Source organism: Coenobita brevimanus, chromosome 49 (genome assembly GCF_032717465.1).
Source record: "Coenobita brevimanus isolate Jiangsu-jjx chromosome 49, ASM3271746v2, whole genome shotgun sequence".
NCBI classification, from domain to species: Eukaryota; Metazoa; Arthropoda; class Malacostraca; order Decapoda; family Coenobitidae; genus Coenobita; species Coenobita brevimanus.
Genome location: NC_137002.1, coordinates 4,407,486 through 4,424,985, shown reverse-complemented (window position 1 = coordinate 4,424,985; position 17,500 = coordinate 4,407,486). Strand labels below are relative to the sequence as shown.

The 17,500-nt window shown below is 45.7% G+C and overlaps 1 protein-coding gene across 1 annotated transcript in view; it reads right to left on the bottom strand.

Annotated features, from left to right (window-relative positions):
- Positions 1 to 17,500, bottom strand: part of LOC145399404 (ephrin-A5b-like) — a 273,796-nt gene that overhangs the window by 94,104 nt on the left and 162,192 nt on the right. The window lies entirely within an intron of this gene.

Here is a 17,500-nt window from a genome sequence, read left to right as displayed (position 1 = left end):
TAATCATTTATTTATTGCAAAAATAATTCTTACACTTACTACATTCATTAACACACACACACACACACACACACACCACATTCAGTCATCACACACACACACAAACATCCCCTTCTTGTAAGAGATGAGTTCTAAGATTTCCTCTCGCCCTCTCCCTTGAAGGCGAAGGGAGGGAGGGAATGAAGGGAGACAGAAGGGAGGGAGGGAGGAAAGGAAAGGGGAGGAGGGAGGGAGGGTGGAAGGGAGGGAAAGGAGAGGAGGAGGGAGTGTGGAAGGGAAGGAAACGAGAGGAGGGAGGGCGGAAGGGAAGGAAAGGAGAGAAAGAGGGAGAGAGGGAGCGTAAGGGAGACATACAAAGGAAAAGGAAGGAAATAAGGATGGAAGGAAAGAAAGGGAAAGAGGTAGCGAAGGGAGAGGGAAGAAAGACGAAGGAAAGGGAGGGGTACAAATGGAGGGAGGTAGAGGAACGGGAGGGAGGGGGAGGGTGAGAAGGAGGGAGGGAGAGAAAGGAGAGAATTAAAGAGTTGAGAGAAACCAAAGGCGTCTTTATATCCACTATCAATACCGTCTTAGAGAGAGAGAGAGAGAGAGAGAGAGAGAGGAGGGGAGGGAGGGGAAGATAAGAATAAGTGACAGAGGGAAGAACGGATGGAGGGAGGAAGGAAAGAAAATGATGAAGGGAGAGGAAAATAGCACTGGATGATGGGAAGGAAAGAGGGAGGAGAGGAGGGAGGCAATGGAGAGAAGAGGGAGAAAAGGAGGGAATGGAGGAAGGAAAGGAGATGAAAAGAAAGGAAATGAGGGAGGGAGCAAGAAGGATAGAAAGGGGGGAGAGAGAGAGAGAGAGAGAGAGAGAGAGCAAACGTCTTACAAGGTGGTGCCTGTTGACTCAAAGAACATTGCTTGAGGGGCAGCGCGAAAGGGAGGGAGAAGAGAGAGGGAGGGGAGAGGGGAGGAAGGGGAAGAGGGGAGGTAGGAGTGAGAAAAGAGAGGGAAGGGAGAGGGGAGGTAGGAGTGAGAAAAGAGAGGGAGGGGAGAGGGGAGGTAGGAGAGAGGTCAGAGAGGGAGGGGAGACGAGAGGCCGAATGGAGGTCTGAGAGAGGGGGGGGGGAGGAAAGGAAGAGGAAGGACGGGAAGGAGAGGGGCGAGGAGAGAGGAGACAAAGAGAAGAAAGAGTGTGGGAAAATGAGAAGAGGGGGAAGGAGGGAAATGAGAAGAGGGGGAAGGAGGGAAGAAGAGAGAGGCGGGAGGAGGGAAGAAGAATGGGAGAGGAGGGAGGAAAGTGGGGGGAATGGAGAGAGAGGAGTCAATATGGGAAGGAGGTGGGAGGGAGAAACAAGAGACGGAGGAAAAGAAAGGAATGAGGGAAGGAAGAAAGAGGGAGAGTGGTAGGTAAGGAAGAGATGAGAGAGAGAGAAAGAGAGAGAGAGAGAGAGAGAGAGAGAGAGAGAGAGAGAGAGAGAGAGAGAGAATCAATGTAAAAAAAAAAAAAAATCCCTCCAAACCAAAAAAATAAAAAATAAAGAAAATAAGAAAAATGGACACGAGAAAAACATGAAAAAATGGAAAAGATGAATATTACCATAACAAAAATTAAAAACCTCACCAGCACCGCGACCCGATTTAATTTTTCTTGGGAACGTGCTCCGAGTTTAGACCAGTACTCACCCACTCCCTCCTTCAACAGGCAATCAGGATGCGAAACTTACCTGGGGAGAAAGAGAGGAATATTAGTAGAGAGGATACTTAAAGGTAGATGTTTTTTATCTATCTATGTATCTATCGACGGGAGGAGTGTAGAAAACAATATATTTAAGTATACATATTTCATCTATCTATCTATCTGCATATTTTATCAATCTATCTATCAATATAAGTTACGTCTATAAAACGGTATATGTTCAATTTTATCTACCTACCTATTCCACTTTTCTATCTATCTACTTACCTACTTTCCTAACATGCTGCTTATCTACTGACTTACCTACCTACCTACCTACAGTACATACATACACATACCCATCCGTTCGCTTTACTTATCTACCTACCTACAAAGACAGCCTACATACCTACCCTCTCACCTACCTACATACATACACAAATACATACACACCCATCCATCCGCTTTACCTACCTACCTACATACAACCAGCATACTCATCCCCTTACCTACCTACATACCTACAACCTACATACCCACCCTCTTACCGACTTACCTACTTCAATCAACCTACAAACCCACCCTCCCACCTACTTACCGACCTACCTACATACCCACTCTCTTACCTACTCACCAACCTACCGACCTACTTACATACAACCTACATACCCACCCTCATACCTACCTACCTACATACATACAACCTACATATCCACCCTCTCACCCACTTACCTACCTACCTACCTACTTCAAATATACAAATCCACCCTCTCACCTACCTACTTACCGTACCTACCTACCTACTTACCTACCCTATTTGTAGCCTGGGTGGTAGGTAAGATTAATAATAATAGAGAAGGAATGTGGATTTAAAGGCGATTGTATGGAGAAGGTGTGAATGGAGGGAGGGAAGGAGGGAGAGAAAGGAAGGGAAGGAGGGAGGGAAAAAAGGGAAAGGGCAAGAGTACAAAGGAGGTAAAAAGGGAACGAGAGAGAGAGGGGGGGGGACGGGGAAAAATAAAGAGGGAGAGAGAGAATCTGAGAGGGAAGGAGTAGAAGAGTGAAAGGAGAGAAAGAGTTATGCAAGAAGGAAAGGGATAGAAGTAGGTAAGTCAGGAGGAAGGGAGAGAAGTAGGTAAGTCAGGAGGAAGGGAGGAAAGGGAGAGAAGTAGGTAAGTGGGGAAGGAGGGAGGGAAGGGAGAGAACAAGGGTAGCATAGAGAGACTTGAGCACAAACATGATGGAGAAGAGTGAAGTAGTAGGCAGGAGAACACTACTCTCTCTCTCTCTCTCTCTCACACACACACACACACACACACACACAAACGATGAAGTGAAACAGAAGCAGAATTCTCTCTCTCTCTCTCAAAGCGTAGACTAAAGAATAATTTAATCAAAGTATACTATACACCATCAATTAACCTTAAATATACCGAATCTTACAATAATAATAATCTGGTCATCAATAATTTCTTCACAACACACCATTAAAATTAAATAAAAAAATAAAAAATAATGGTTATATTAACTGACAAACGTTTCCAGTCAAATGATCTTTTTGTTGGTTTAACGTTTGGAATATTTTTTTTTATAGATGAACGGAGGAAGAAAAAACAAATAAAAATATCAATACTAATACTAATTTGTTTTGCTACAGACTGATAAAATACAAAAACTGAAAAAGTTGATTGGACGTTTTCCTCTATCTATCTGCCATTTTCTATCTATCCATTCACCTATGTTAAAAAGTTAAAAAAAAAAAAAAGTTGACTGGATAGTACAGTAATTTTGTTTTCTTATTCACAGCAAAACATTATCTCATTCTTTCGATCAATCTGTTTCATTCTTCCTTCCATCCGCCTTTTTTCCTTCTCCCCACCTCCACATTGTCTTCCTTCTATCCCCCTCTCCTTCTTTCCATCCTTCTTTCCTTCTCCCCACTCTCCCTCACCCCACACTGCCTTCCTTCTATCCCCCTCTCCTTCTTTCCATCCTTCTTTCCTTCTCCCCACTCTCCCTCACCCCACACTGCCTTCCTTCTATCCCTCTCTCTCTCCTTCCTTCGCGTGGGTGGTCACAAATAGACAAATAAGAGGATGTGATTTACCTGATCCTACCGTGAAGGAGGGAGGGAGGGAGGGAGGGGAGGGAGGGAGGGAGGGAGGAAGGAAGGAAGAGGAGGAAGGAAGGAAGAGGAAGGAACACGGGAGGGGCGGAGGAAGGGGAGTGAGGAAGGGAGTTACACAGCAGAAAGAAGGAAGAAGAAGAATGGATAGGCTGCAGGGAAGGAGTAGACAGAAGGAAGGAAGGAGGAAGGGGGGCAGGAAAAGACGGGGAAGGAAGGGAGAAAGAAGGGAAAGAAAGGAGAAGAAACAAAAGGGAAGAGGAGGGGAGAAAAGAGGAAAACATAAAACAATACTGATGAGAGGAAAATAAAGAATGGAGAAAGCATGGAGGGAAACTCTGAAGGGATGGAGAAAGAGAAGGGGAGGAAAGCGAATGAGTGGAGGAGGAAGGGAGGGAAGAAAAGATAGGGGAGGAGAGATTGGTATGCAGCAGGGGAGGAAGAGAAAGTAGGAGGAATGTAGGGAGGGACAGAAGAAGGAAGGAGGGTAAGGAGGAAATGGGGAGTAAGAAGGTAGGAAAGGAAGAAGTGAGTAGGAAGAAGGGAGGGAAGGAAGGAGGTAAGGTGGAAGAGGATAGTAAAAAGGGAAGGAGAATGAAGGATGGAGGAGGAAAGGAGGGAAGAAAAGATGGGGAGGGAGAAAGAGCATGTGGAAGGGGAAGGAAAGGAGGAGAAAAGTAGGGAAGGAGGGAGAGAAGGGCGAAGGAAGTAGGGAGAGAAGACGGAGGAAAGTATGGAGAGAAGCAACGAGGGAGGCAAGAAGGAAGTTGAGGGTAGTAAGGGAGGAAAAGAGGGAGGGAGAATGAAGGGAGTAAGGACGTGGGAAAGAGGGAGGAAGGGAGAAAAAACGAAGGTATTGTTGGAGGAAAGGAAGAGGTAGAGGGAAGGATGGATGGGGGAAGACTGGTAAGGAAAAAGGAAGGAGCGGAGGAAGGAATTGGAAAGATAATGAAGGAGGGAGAGAAGATGAAGAATGGAGAGAAAAATCATGGAGGGAAAGAAGATGGATAAGAATGGAGAGAAAAATCATGGAGGGAGAGAAGATGGATAAGAATGGAGAGAAAAATCATGGAGGGAGAGACGGACAAAAATGGAGAGAAAAATCATGAAGGGAGGGAAGGACGGAAGGGGGAAGAGAAGACTGATGTAGGGGGGAAAGATGGAGAAGAATGGAGGAAAGAAGAAAGGGTTAGGAAAGAATAGAGGAGGGCGGGAGGGAAGACAGACAAATGGAGGATACAAAGATTAGGGAGGGTCGAAGGGAGAGAAGAGGGAGGGAGGGAAGAGACAAGAATGGAGAATGAAGAAGAGAGAGAGAGATGAGGGAGGGAAGAAGGGAGAGAAGAAGAGAGGAGGGAGAGAAAAGTGGAGAGAAGAGGGGATGGAGGGAGGAGGGGTGGAGGAAAAATTGGTATGCAGGAGGGGAGGGAGGAGGTAGCATTTATAAGGGTCATTGTAACATCGTATCATCAGTCATGTGTCCTACTCTCTCTCTCTCTCTCTCTTTCTCTCTCCAACTTCTTTACTATCTACCCACCCATCCATCTACCTATCTAGAACTATCAATCCCCCATTTTTTCACTAATTGCTCTCTCTCTCCTCCAAATTCTTTACTATCTATCCATCCATCCATCCATCTATCTATCTATCTATATCCATCCCCCATTTTTCACCAATTGCTCTCTCTCTCTCCCTCCATCCATCCCCCAATTTACCCATTCTCTTCCTCGTATTATTTCCCCCACCTCTTCCAATTCTGATTCCTCTCTCTCTCTCTCTATCTCTCTCTCTCTCTCTCTCTCTCTCTGCAGCGTCCACAACGTTCCGGTCCCCAAAACAAAGGAAACTACCACAAGAACGACAGAGATGATTTTTCCGCTTCCCTGTTATGGACAAAACCACGTGATTGTATGTTGGTATTGTCAAACTGGGAGGGAGGGAGGGAGGATACAAGAGGAGGGAGGGAGGGAAGGATGAAAACGGAGGGAGGGAGGGATGAGAAGAGACAAGGAAAGGATAGAAGAGGAGGGGAAAGGAAGATGGATGGATTGGATGGGATGGGACGAGGAAGAAGAGAGAAGAAAATAAGAGAAGAGGATGAGGAAATAGCTGCGATAAGATGAAAGGAGGAGAGAGGAGAGGAGGGAGGAGCGGAGAGGAGGAGGAGGAGCGGAGAGGAGGAGGAGGAGGATACATGGATAATTGTGACTGATTGATGCTTATAAGTAGTGTGGAATAATAATAATAATAATAATAATAATAATAATAATAATAATAATAATCATTACTATTAATGATGCTGATGATAGATGTGACGATGATTAAACTTAATTATCATTAGATAATGATGATGCTGGTGGTATGATGATTAATTAGATAATTATAACGGTGATGATGATAATGATGATGATGAACCCCTTCGTTAACAATAAAACTCCAAGCCCCTGAGAAATTCAAACCGGCAAGCTTATTTCACTATTACTAAGCCTTAATCCGGTGCCTTATTTACTTATTTCACTACGCTACCACCGGGAATACAAGGCCGATTACATAAACCCATGCAGTCTGAAAATGGCTCACCAACATTGAATAAAACCGTTTGGAAATAGCATGAACAAAGTGTCACTGAGCTGAACTGGTTAACATATTCCCCCAAATATTAGGACTACAAATAAATAAATAAATCACTATGAAAGAGGTGCTACGAAGCATCCATATAAGACGAGAGGATGAACATAAACCGTCACTCCATCAAACATCTCTCCACTTTTTAACTTCCCGAAATATTGCAATCTATCTTTAATGCTGGGCTAAAATAACACTAAACTGTGGTGCTAGTCACGAAGAAGTGCCGTGAAAGGGATGCTAGGCCGCAGTACTGTCTTCATCCGCCACCGAGCTATGGGAAAGTCGGTGCAAGGGGACGCTAATCCCCCGACAATTCAAATGTCAGCACACGCCGCCTATTCATCTCCTATTATTTACCACTTCTTACCTTTCAATAATGCCGTAACTCCTCCCAGCAGCAGATTTAGCCAGACTCTACACGGGAACGGCCACAGAAGCGATCACAGTGAAGATATAGCCCGGATAAATTGCGATTAAAAGGACACACACAAGAGAGCGACATCCGCACAAGCAAGCACGGGCGAGAAGGAAGAATTTAAGTAAACGTCTATATTTAATAAACCCATAAACACTCTCAAAAATAAATACTAGGCATAAACATGAAGGGAATTGTATACATAACAGTATTTAAAAAAGAATGTGAAAATTAACCGCTCACAAATATTTTAAATTACGTCGGAAATAAAACTAAATGATGCTCAATTGACCCGCGCGGTTGGCTCGTGCCCGTGACGTCATCAAACCCGGATTATCGCATGTCAAATATTCTGACATTCAATCGGGGCTCATGCAAATATCCGACCTCGAAATAAAACGTAAATAATGGACTAAAAATTAATTAAACGCTGAACTAACAGCAATTAACGGATGCTATAAATAACAGAGGGAGGGAAAGTGGTAAATATGGAGAGGAATATGGAACAATGATGCTAGAAATTCAAATATAAAAAATGAGAAAGTAAAATTACGAAATGGATACGAAAACCCGGGGATATTGACACAGGAAAAAAAGAACATAGGGAAAATTAAAGTTGAAATAAGCTTTGATCAGAAATTTGAGAAAAATATATTGATAAGAGAAAAATAGAACAGAGTATAGAAAAAAAAAAATGGGAAGAATGGCAACCAAGGAAATGAACGTAAACATAAGGAAAGAAAACGGAATAAAAATAAATGAAGGATAACTAGCATATTCTTTGTTTAATTACCCCATCAACAGCGTAGAGACCTGAGGCTAGGTTACTCAGTTCAGATATTTATTACGTGACCAGTCCATCATCCTTGAGCTGCATTATGAGAAAAAATAAATATAATCCCTCGAAATTCGACTACCATGGGATACATTCGGCTAGAACGAAGGCGCCTTAACCCACTAAATCACCGGAAGACAATCTGTTGCCGCTATGGTTACCACCCAGCGTAATTCATGGTTACATGGGTTCAAATATCTATATCTACAGCCATACGCCATAATCCCGTAAGGAGTGGACACAAACAAATCGCCTCAATGTCGCCCTGTCCCCTGCCATTTCGCTGCCCCCCACCCTTCCAACCCTACACCCTCCTCTCATATATACCGCTTTATTCCATCCCTCCATCTCATACTGTCTCCCCCTCCCTCTCCCCTCCTCCTCACTCACATACACTCCGCGTTTACCCTCCCTGCAAAGCCCCTCCCTCCCTCCAAACTATCAACATCCCTCCCTCCAAACCCCTCCAAAACCATCACCATCCCTCTCTCCCTCCCTCCAAAGCACCACCATCGCTCCCTCCCTCCAAACCACCACCATCCCTCCCTCCAAACCACCACAATCCCTCCCTCCAAACTACCACCATCCATCCCCCCAAATCACCACCATCACTCCCTCCAATCCAGCACCATCCCTCCCTCCAAACTACCACCATCCCTCCCTCCAAACCAGCACCATTCCTCCCTCCCTTCCTAGCTCCAAATACCCACCTCCAAGAGAGCAAAGGGCGTGCTGAGACTTACTTCCTTGGCCTTTGCAAATGGAGTCTTGGAATGTAATAAGTCTTGGCTGGAAGTGGTGAGGGAAGGTGGGTGTTTTTCATAAAGAACTTAAAAGATTTTGACTGGAAAGGTTTGCTGTTGTTTTAAATACTGCTTACCAAGAATGAAGGATGGAAGGAAGAAAAGAAGGAGCGATGGAAGGATGGAAAGATTGAGGGATGGATGGAATGAAGGAAAGGAAGGATGGAGGGATGGAAGGAAAGAAGGAAGAAAAAGAATGAAAGGAGTGAAGGAATGAATAAAAATGAATGAAGGATGGAAGGAAGGACAGGAGGAAAGGAAACAGAGAGAGAGAGAGAGAGAGAGAGAGTGGGGGGGGGAACTGAGAAGGAAACAAGAGTAGGACCAGAAATGGATTGGGGTGAGGGAGGGGTGAGAGGGGAAGGGGGAGGGGGAAGGAGGGGGGAGGGAGGCAGGAGGGAGGAAAACTAATGGTGTTTGGTTCTGTGGATATGTTCTACCTTACTGGGGACAAGTGGTGGGAGGGGAGGGGAGGGGAGGGTAGAAGAGGGGAGGGGAGGGGAGGGGAGGGGAAGGGAGGGGAGGGGAGGGGAGAAGAGGTGAAGGAAGGGGAGAGGAGGGGAAGGGAAGAAGAGGGGAAGGAAGGGGAGAGGAGAGGAGGGGAGGGGAAGGGGAGGGGAGGGGAGAGGAGGGGAAGGGAAGGGAAGGGAAGGGGAGGAGAAAAAGAGAAAAGTAGGGAGAGGGAGGAAAGGGAGGGGAGGGAAATATGGAAATGTGGAGAATTGAAGTGAGGGGGATGGAAGGGACAAGGAGAAAAGAAGGGAGGGGGAGGGAGGGGTGAAGGGATGACAGGGGGAGGGAGGGGTGAAGGGATGACAGGGGGGAGGGAGAAATGAAGGGGGAGGGAGGGAGAAGACAATAAGAAAAGGGGGATGGAGTTTTGTAAAAGGGGGGGAGGGGAAAGGGAGTAAAAAAAATGTATATAAAAAAAAAAAAAGAAAGAGAGGGAGGGAGGGAGGGAAGGAGGGAGAAGGGAAAAAATGACAAATGAAGGGAGGAAAGACAGACAGGAAAGAAGGAAGGACCAAACAAAGGAGGAAGAAGGAAGGACTAAGGAAAGGAAAGGGACGGAAAGTGCTGAGGAGGGAAAGAAGGAAGGGAGGGAAGAGAGGGAAGGAGAGGGAAGGGGAGGGAAGGAGAGGGAAGAGAGGGAAGGAGAGGGAAGAGAGGGAAGGGGAGGGAAGAGAGGGAAGGGGAGGGAAGAGAGGGAAGGGGAGGGAAGAGAGGGAAGGGGAGGGAAGAGAGGGAAGGGGAGGGAAGAGAGGGAAGGGGAGGGAAGAGAGGGAAGGGGAGGGAAGAGAGGGAAGGGGAGGGAAAATAATACAGGAGCGGAAACAACAAAGTAAATAAACAAAGTAAAAAGGAAAAACAAAGGAAATGAGGAGGGGAAGGGGGAGGGGGAGGGGGGTCATGGGAAGGAGGTAAGAAAGCTGTCAAGGGTAAGTGGAGGGAGAGGGGGAGGAGGGGAAGGGGGAGGAGTGAGATGGAGGGGGAGGAGGGGAGAGGGAGGAAGAGGTCAAGGGGTCAGGGATAAGGGGAGGGGAGGGGAGGGGGAGGAAGAGAGAAGGGTAGGGGTTAGGGTGACGAATAAGGGAATGGGGTAAAGAAATGGGGAAGGGGAGGGGAAGAAGGGAGGTAGGGGAAGGAGGGAAGGGAAGTGGAGGAGAAAAATGGGACAGGATGGAGTAGAGGGGAAGGGAAGGGAAGGGAAGGGAAGGGGAGGGGAGGAAAGGGAAAAATGAGGAAGGGAAGGGACGAGAAAGGAAGGAAAATGCAGAAAGAGAGAACAGAATGAAGAGGAAAAAGGAGAGGGGGGGAGGGACGAGGAGGGGGGGAGGGAGGGAGGGAGGAGGGGAGGTAAAGATAGGGAGGAAAGGAGGAAATTTAATCAACACAAAAGAGTGACGATGATTGAAGGAGGATGAAGGAGGGAAGGAATGAAGCAGTGAATGAATAAATGAAGGAATGAAGGAAGGTGAACGTGGACTGAAGGAGAGAAAAAAGAGGAGAGGAAGGTAGGAAAGAGAGAAGACATGGAGGAAAGAAGGTAATGACGAAAGGAGAAATTCGGAGGGAAGGAAAAAAAAAGAGAGAAATGAATGAAAAGAAAATGATGCGGGTAACAGTAAGAAAGTTCTCTCTCTCTCTCTCTCTCTCTCTCTCTCTCTCTCTCTCTCTCTCTCTCTCTCTCTCTCTCACACACACACACACACACACACAATCAAGCAAACACCATATATTAGACTGATGAGGTAATAAAAATTTCATATTTTATAATTATATCAGAATTAAATAGATGGCTGGGGAGAGAGAGAGAGAGAGAGAGAGAGAGAGAGAGAGAGAGTCATATCCAGCTCTCCTTATAATCTTTAAATTAATCCTGCCTACCACCTGATATGAGCTAAATAGGCCTACTGAAATTACTCTCTTTTAGCAGATTATGAGCAGAGGGAGAGGGAGGGGAGGGGAGGGGGGAGGGAAGAGGGGAAATGGGAGGGAGGCAAAGCATGGTAAGGTGAGGGGGTGAGATAGGACGAGAGAAGCAGAGAAAGGTGAGGGGAGTGATGGGGGAGGGAGAGAAAGAAGGAATTGGGGAGGGAGAATTCTGTAGTAGAGTCTAAGGGTTGGGGGTAAAGCAGAAAGGTGAGGGAGGAGTTAGAGGGAGTAAGGGTGGGGTGAGGGGAGCGAGGAAGGGTGAGAGGGGTGGAGCAGAGTAAGGTGAGGGGTGAGGGAGGGGTGAGACAGGCGTGACGGAAGGGTTAGGAAAAGGTCTTGGGATTAAGGCAGGGGAGGAGGGATTAGGGTGAGGAGGGGAGAGGGAGGTGGAAAGGGAAGAGGAGAATGGGTGGGAATGGCAGCCGAGGGGATAGGGGTAGAGGGGAAGAGATGTGTGTATGACAGAGTAATACCACAAAACAAAGACCTAGATAGATAGATAGATAGACACACACACAGATGGGGGAGACGAGGTAAGTACGTGGGAAAGGTTAAAAGGGTGAGAGATAAGAAAGGAAGAGGGAGGAATGAGAAAGGAAAACGTGAGGAGGAAAGGAAGCATTGAGGGGGAAGGGAGGAAAGACGAAGAGGAACATAAGAACATAAGAAGAGAGGATAACTGCAGTAGGCCGGTTGGCCCATGCTAGGCAGCTCCTAGAAGAGTAACTGAACTACTAGAATGAGATAAGGATAGTAAAGGAAGGGAGGAAGGGGGTGAGGAAAGGGTGATGGAGGTAAGGGAAGGATAGGGTGATTTGGGAGATAGGAAGAGAAACAGGTGAGCGTTTGGAGAGGGAGGGAGGGAGGAGGGAGTAATGGAGAGGAAGGAGAATGGGAGGAGGAAGAACGAGGTGAGGAGGGCGAAGGAAGGAAGGGGTAAGGGATAGGAGGGAATGGAGAGAGGAAAAAGGGGAGGGAAGGGAGGGAAAGAGGGAGGGAAAGAGGGACAAGAAATTCTAAAAGGGAAACATAAAACTAATGGTGTCTATTAACCAGGCGACCGGAAGTGGCCACACACACACACACACACACACACACACACACACACACACACACACACACACACACACACACTTAAGGCATACGGAAAGAAAATGTCGATGCTGTGTGTGTGTGTGTGTGTGTGTGTGTGTGTGTGTGTGTGTGTGTGTGTGTGTGTGTGTGTGTGAGAGAGAGAGAGAGACCACATGACCCCTACTATGGCACTGTGACCTGACCTCTCTCACTGCCACCACGCCCCCTAGGGAGTGCCATCTGACTCTCTCTCTCTCTCTCTCTCTCTCTCTCTCTCTCTCTCTCTCTCTCCCCTTAGGCCTCCTTAAGGCTGTGTCGCTCTCTTTGTTGTGGTGGGGAGAGAGAGAGAGAGAGAGAGAGAGAGAATGTGGAGGGGAAAGAAAAGTAGAAGGGAGGGGATGGAAACAAAGGAGAAGGGAGAAATGGAGAGAATGCAGGAGAGGAAAGAGGAAGGGAGAGGAAGGGGAAGGAGAAGAAAGAGAGGGGGGAAAAAGGGAGAGAAAGATAGGACAGGAAGGAGAGGGAGTGAAGAAAAGAAGGAAAAGAAAGGAGGAAAAGGGGGAGGGAGGGGAGGGAGGAAAAGGGGGAAGGGAAGGAGGAAAAGGGGGAAGGAAGGGAAGGAGGAAAAGGGGGAGGGAAGGGAAGGAGGAAAAGGGGGAATGAAGGGAAGGAGGAAAAGGGGGAGGGAAGGGAAGGAGGAAAAGGGGGAGGGAAGGGAAGGAGGAAAAGGGGGAGGGATGGGAAGGAGGAAAAGGGGGAGGGAAGGGAAGGAGGAAATGGGAGAGGAAGAGGTACACAGTAGGAAAGGTGAGACGAAGGAGGGAGGAGAGAGGGAGGGAATGACGGATTGATGGAGGGAAGAAGGAAGTGAGGGAGATAAGGAGGTAAACAAGGAAGGAAGGAAGAATGAAGGAAGGATGGAGGGAGGGAGGAAGAATAAAGTACAATGAAAATGGGAATGGAGAAGGAAATGAAGGAAGAATGAATGAATGAATGAGAGAAAAACAAAGAAGGTAATGAAGGAAGGAGGGAAGGGAAGAATGAAGGAAGAAAGGATGGAAGGAAGGAAGGAAGGAAGGAAGGAAGTGAAAGACGAAATAAAGGAAGGGGAGGAAGTGGAAAGAAACGGAAAGAAGGCAGAAGGAAAAATGAAGGAAGGAAAGATGGAAGGAGAGAATGAGGGAATGAAGGAGTGCTGTTCCTGACTACAGTGATAAATGGTTAAATCGACTCTCTCTCTCTCTCTCTCTCTTCCAGCACCTATCTATCTATCTCCTCTTCTTTATCTATTTACCTCGTCTTTTGTTTTACTTCCTTTACGAATTTATTACTCCTATCAAAATTCTCTCTCTCTCTCTCTCTCTCTCTGTCACACCTATCCCGCAATCAAGCATATCTACACCTTTAAACAGAGGAAGATGGATACGCTGTCTCTTGCAATCAGGAAGAAAAAGAGGAGGAGGAAGAGGAAGAAGAGAAGGAGGAGGAGGAGGAGGAAGATGAGGAAGAAAAGGAGGAGGAGGAGGAAGGTCTAAATGCAGATAATGATAAGCAATAAAGAAGAAGAAAAAGATGAAGAGGAAAGTGATAATGGAGGTAAATAAAACTGACAGTACCAGTAACAAAAATGAAGAAAAAATAAACAGGAAAAAGAAAATTGCTAAGACTTTATAACATTCATTTTTTTCACTTACTCTATGGGAAATTTTTATACATGTGGATAGATAAACTGATAGATAGATACTGATACATAGATAAATAGATATATATTGATAGATAATTTATTACTCCCTCCCTGTATTCTGTCTATGGCTTCCTCCTTCCTTCCTTTCCACACTCCTTCCCTCATACTTCCAATCGTTCTCCTCTCTCTCTCTCTCGCTCTCTCTCTTTCTCTCTCCTTCCCTTCCTTCCTTCATACTCACAATTCCCTCGTCTTCTCCCTCCCCCTCCCTCTCTATATCTCCCTCCTTTCCTTCTTCTCTCTCTCCCTTCTCCCCTCCATCTCTTCTCCCTTCGTTTCCCCCTCTACCTCTTTCTCCCTTCCTTCCTTAATTTATCCCTTCTTTCTCTCCCTCCCATTATCCCTTCTTTCCCTCCCTCCCTCCCTCCATCACTCCTTTTTCCCTCCCTCTACCCCTTCTTTCTCTCCCTCCCTCTATCCCTTCTTTCTCTCCCTCCCTCAATCCCTTCTTTCTCTCCTTCCCTCTATCCCTTCTTTCTCTCCCTCCCTTTATCTCTTCTTTCCCTCCCTCCCTCTATCCCTTCTTTCTTTCCCTCCCTCTATCCTTTCTTTCTCTCCCTCCGTCCCTCCCTCCCTCTCTCTCTCCCTCCCTCCCTTCCGGCCTTCCTCCCTCCCTCCCAGGTGCCTTGTTCCATACACGTCATTAATGTGATTTATTAGAATGTATTGAGGGAGGGAGGGAGGGAAAGAGGGAGAGGAGGGAGGGAGGAAAACAGGGAGGAATAGGGAGAGGAATGTGGGGTGAGGGAGGGAGGGAGGGAGGGAAAGTAAGGTGAAATAAGGACAGTACGGAGAAGAGGAGGAAGGAAAGAAGGAAGGATGGAGGAAAGGAAGGAAGGAGGGAAGGAAGGAAGAAGCGAGGAAAACAGGAAGGAATAGGAAGAGGAATGTGGAGGAAGGGAAGAAGCAGAGTAAGGAGGGAAGGGAGAGACGGAAAGTAAGGTGGAACAGGAACAGTAGGGAAGTGGAAATATGAAGGAAGGAAGGAAGGGATGGGAGAAGCAAGGAAGGAGGGAGGAAGACAGAAAAGAAGGAGGGAAGGAAGGGCGATAGTATAACAAGGAGGAACAAGGAGAAAAGCAAAGAATTGGGAACGTCAGGAAGGAGAAGAGAGGAGAGAAGAGGGGAGGAGACGAGAGGAGAGGAGAGGAGACGAGAGGAGACGAGAGGAAAGGAAAGGAGAGGAGACGAGAGGAAAGGAGAGGAGAGAGGAGAGGAGATGAAGGGAAAAGAGTGAAGAGAGGTAATTTCTTCCATACGTTCACAACTCTACTAAATAAGAACGTTCATGTCTTCCTTCATTTGGCTAGAAACGTTTTCCAATAATTTTATGGACAATATTGGTAAACGTTTCCAGCCAAATAAACGTTTCTTCTTCCATATTAGGTTATAAATAAAAAGAAATAGATTGATAGAGATGACAGATTGATAGATAAATACTCTGTCTATTTTTATCTTAGCCTAAAATTGTCGTCTCTCCATCCTGAATGCTGCGTAAGAAGGGATTAACACAAGAATATAATGCTAGTCACGAAGAAGTACTACGAAAAGGTTGTAGAGTTGTTTGTTGTATCCTGTAACTACAGATTAATACTAAAATATCGGTACTGTGCTAGTCACGAAGAAGTGTTGGGCGAAAAAGATGTAGAGCCGTAGTATACTGTCTTATTCTCTCTCTCTCTCTCTCTCTCTCTCTCTCTCTCTCTCTTGACCCCTAATCCCCACTTTTCTCCCTCCCCTCCTTGTAACGAGACCTAAGGGAGCATTCATTTTCCCTCCTTCCCTCCCTTCTCTCCCTCCCTCCCTCCCTCCTGTCCCTCTCTCTCTACCCCTCTCCCTTCCAATTCCCTCCCTTCTCTCCCTTTTCCATTACCAATTCCTTCATCTCCCCTTCATCATCTCCCTCCTCCATTCTTATTAATACTACCAATCAAACTCATTTCCAATTAAATCATCTTTTTTATTTTTTAACATTCCTCTTCATTCACCATTTTCTCTCACAATCTCTCTCTCTCTCTCTCTCTCTCTCTCCAATATCTACCTTTTCTTAACCTATTTTACCTGTGTATTTATTTCTTTTATCAATTACGCCTTGTCAAACTCTCTCTCTCTCTCTCTCTCTCTCTCTCTCTCTCTCTCTCTCTCTACCAAAACTTGCCCCAAAATCAAACTTAAAAAAAAAAAAAAAATGATAGGCAAATTACAGGCTTAAGTTTTTGTCATTAAATTATGAGGAAAAAATTGAAGTTGTAATCCGCCAATTAATCTCTCCCTCTCTCTCTCTCTCTCACACACACACACACACTTGTTATTGTTTTCCCTTGCTCTCTCTCTCTCTCTCTCTCTCTCTCTTACACGCCTCAAAAATCTGTCGCATTAGTCACGGGAGGGAGGGAAAGGGAGGAAGGAAAACGAGAGAGAGAGAGGAAATTGATGGAGGAAAAAGCTGTGCCAATACATCCCCTCTTACACGCCATAATCACTCTCTCTCTCTCTCTCTCTCTAACAACGTCAATTATCGTTTCCTCGGCCATAACCACCTCGTCTGAGTCTCCCTTCCATCTATTCATCTATCTATCTATCTATCCATCCATCCATCTATCTATCCATCCATTCATGCATTCATCTATCCATCCATCCATCTATCTATCTATCCATCCATCCTTCCATCCATCCAGAACTCTATCCAATCTCCCCTACATATCCATCAATCCATCTATCCGTTCTTTTAGCCGCTCATCTATCTATATCTACCTCAATCTATCCATCTACGTCAATCTATCTATCTAACCACTCATCTATCTATCCGCCCATCCATATATCTATCCACCAACCTATTTATTCTTTTCATCTATCCATCCATTACTGCCGATCTATCTATCCCTCTGTCCACTCCTCTGTCTATCCGTCCATCTATTCTTCCATCAGTGTCTGTCCATGTAACCATCCATCTATCCACCCATCTACAAGTATCTATTCACCCATCCATCCATGTTTGCCTAACCATCCAACTACTCATCCCTCCACCCATATATCCATCTATCCACCTATCCATCTATCCGTCTATCTATCTTTCACTGTTTCAATCGATGTCCTTCTGTGTCGAATGATCCATATTTCATTAGCAGCCATTACGGAGGAGGAGGAGGAGGAGGAGGAGAAGGAGGAGGAGGTGGTGGTCGTGGAGTACAAAGGAGCGCAAACAGCAACAAACCTTACGGTACACTATGACTACGAGATCCAACTCTACATGCTGAAGGATAAGGATAGTGAAGCAAGAAGGCTCCCCCCGCCTCCAAACCCTCCAGTTAAAACCGGCAAGAAAAAGTACGAAAAACCACCATGCAGCATGGAGAAACTGACATGAAAATATTATAGGAAAGACAGAAAAGTTACATAAAAATTAAGAACAAATGAATGGAAGGAGAAAAGAAAGATAATAATGATAATGAAGATAAATGATGATGATGATGATACAGGTAAGATGATCTATAATGAAAATAATGACGACGACAACAATATTGACAATACCGGTATATAATTAATAATAATAATAGTAATAATAATAATAATAATAATAAATAAATAAATATGAAGCGAAATAACCCGATGGTAAAGGAAGCACACACACGAGGGAATAAACAAAGAGAGAGAGAGAGACAAAGGGAAGATGTGGGAATAAGGAGAAAAATGAAAGGTAAGGAGAGGATAAGAAGGAAGGAAGAATGAATGAAGGAAGGAATGAAGGAAGGGAGGGAGGAAAGACGTGGGAATTGGGAC